The 2,666-nt window shown below is 36.8% G+C and overlaps 1 pseudogene; it reads right to left on the bottom strand.

Moving 5' to 3' along the window:
* Positions 1-220: 220 nt before the first annotated feature.
* On the bottom strand, positions 221-1,590 carry LOC149531202 (synaptotagmin-2 pseudogene; annotated as a pseudogene).
* Between the last annotated feature and the right edge of the window lie 1,076 nt (positions 1,591-2,666).

Raw genomic sequence — 2,666 nt, 5'->3', positions numbered from 1 at the left:
CACTTGCATCTTCATTTGCATGCAACTTCTTTTTGAAGAAGTGGATTCCTTCTTCATACACGTAGATTTCCAATGTTTGTAATTTTATTTTATTTTTAATCCCATGCATAATATCTTTAAAATGATGTTTCTTGCCCTTGTTTATAAGTTGGTTGCTCCTTATGTACTCCCTGTGGTTTATTTTAATGATGTCTCTATTCCTTTTTTATGTCATGGCTCTTTAGTCTTTGGCTGCGGTCTTTATCTTTGTTCTTGGAGTTTCTCTTGAATGCAGAGCCAAGCCCATTACCTTCCTCATGACCTCAACATGGAGCTTTTCATTTACAAGTGGTTCGTCCAAAGTAAATTCAAATTCTTGTTCCCACCTTGGGTCTCTATTTTTCTTTACAGGCTTGGTCTTCCTCTCTTCTCCTCTCATAAGAAGATAGACATAAGGATTTGTATCATGTTTTCCTTCAACATCCTGGGCCTCATTTACTCTTACTACAAGCAAGCCTCCACCTACTAGTGTGCCTTCTGGAGCCTTGTAAACTACACTATCATCAGCACTTACAGTTTCATCCTCCTTAAAAGGTGTGTATGTCATCTCCACAGTGATTTTCCCAGGTGATTTTTCATTTTGGGGGTCATTTGTTTCCATGTTTTTAAGAAGTTCACTGGTAAGAGTTTTAGTCTCATTTGGTGTCAATTCTTTCAAAGGGAAAACATTCATTCCCATCTTATCATGTGAACCAACCTTTTCCCAGTCATAGACAATAACTTCTAGAACTTGAGAATCTGGATCCTTGACAGTGAAGGTGAAATCCTCATTCAACTTTGGATTTAGGTTACTCATTTTAATTTTGGTTTTCTTTGCTGGAATCCTCTCTCCTAATAGCTTAAGTTTCATGTATGGATCAAATTTTCCCATCATGTCTTTCTTTCTTAAGTTTGTTGCCCTGACAACTTTTACATGGAGCATGCCTACAAGTTTATGCATAGTTCTTTGGTCCTCCTAAACAGGCACCTCCAATGTTTTTGGCCACACATATAGCTTGCCAACTTGTTCTCTAATAAGTTCCTACACAACATGATAAAGACCTAGAATGGCCATAAGATCTCCACCAAGTAGTTTCAATCCAAAATCAACATGTGGCTTCTCCATAAGAGAGACCAATATACTTGCAAAACATGGGAAAGCTGGGACAAGTGGCTTCAGTGTGATATGTGGAGTCACAAATACTTGCAAATCTACCAACTGCACAGTAGCTCTTAGACCAAATGCTTTAACTACTACAACTATATTTGGTTTTCCAGCCCACCTAATAGCATATTCAATGATCATTTCTTTTTCCTATGTATCATAGACTTTCACTCCTTGTAGGGTAGGAGGAAGTGTGCCCAATGTAAGAGTTTCAATTTCAATAGATTCTATTTTGAACTTCCCAACATATTACTCCATCATAGGCTTTGTTTTGTCTCTTATTATTTTACAGATTGCCTTATCAAGATAAGGCCACATTTCATGTATAAATGTGTTAAGCCAATAGACTCTATCATAGTCAGGATTTTTCACCCACAATGGAATATTTGATAAGAGTCCATCTAAACTCTTTGTGTCTAGCTCTCCAATAGGTTTGATCTGAGGGTCCTTTAGAGTAAGGAACCTTTGATTCACCTAAAAGTGCATGCATAGATAAATTAGATTCTATAGACTCATGTCTTCTGCATTCTGGACTACAATCATTCATCCCATGTTCAATAATACTTGAGCTTGAGGCACAACAATCAACTTCTTCCTTTCACCCTGCATTTGAATTTCCCATGAAAGAAGTGAAGATGATACTTGAGGATATTAGAGGCTTCAAAATACTTTCTCATGTTCCTTAACATCCCATGCATCTAATTTGATCGTTAAATTGAGTATCACTGTATGATCCATAATAATGTGATGAATTTAGCCAGGCCCAAAATGGGTCCAACTAAAAAAATTCACTTTCAGACAACTAATATTCCAAACTGATCCATCAAACCCATCATACTAATTAGAACCAATTTCGACCATTGATCAATCAATTGAAAACCATTTTACCATTGATCTGCAAACTGTCACTTTTGCGTCAGGAGGTCCTTTAACTGGCCTCAAAAACTAACCAAAACAACTGATCAGGCTTCGAATCTGACACATTGATTCTTTGTTCCTCATTCTTGCACCATGTCAGATCTTGTCTCATGAAAAATTCCTAGTCAAAATATATTGACTTCCAAAGTTACCCTTTTAGAATTACCTGCAAGCAAACATGTCAGAAAACACTAAATTGCATTTAGAATTGGCTTCCAAAACTAGCAAACTGACACTTGGGAAAACAAAAACTAGGGCATTAGTTCACTACCATGAGGAGAGTATGGATCTATGATTTGGGCTCGTGAAAAATAACTAGGTGTAAATGGAAAGTGGTCAAAGTAGGCTACTCAAAATTTGCAAACTGGAAACAATAGCAAAAAAGCATTTTTTGCAAATGGAATTGACCTGGGAAAGTGTGTAGATGGATTCGTCAAGATTTGAAACTTGGCACACTTGAAGTATTTTGGAGTATAACATAGTGTTATAATCCATTTGATTTCTCACATACTTTGAGATATAACATCACGAACAGGGGTTCCAACAAATCTGCACTTGTTGACAC

The sequence above is a fragment of the Cupressus sempervirens genome, chromosome 11, assembly GCF_028749045.1.
Source record: "Cupressus sempervirens isolate cs-2001-9-10 chromosome 11, ASM2874904v1, whole genome shotgun sequence".
Taxonomy (NCBI): Eukaryota; Viridiplantae; Streptophyta; class Pinopsida; order Cupressales; family Cupressaceae; genus Cupressus; species Cupressus sempervirens.
Note: the sequence above shows the minus strand (reverse complement) of the source record. Positions and strands in the feature narration are given on the sequence as shown.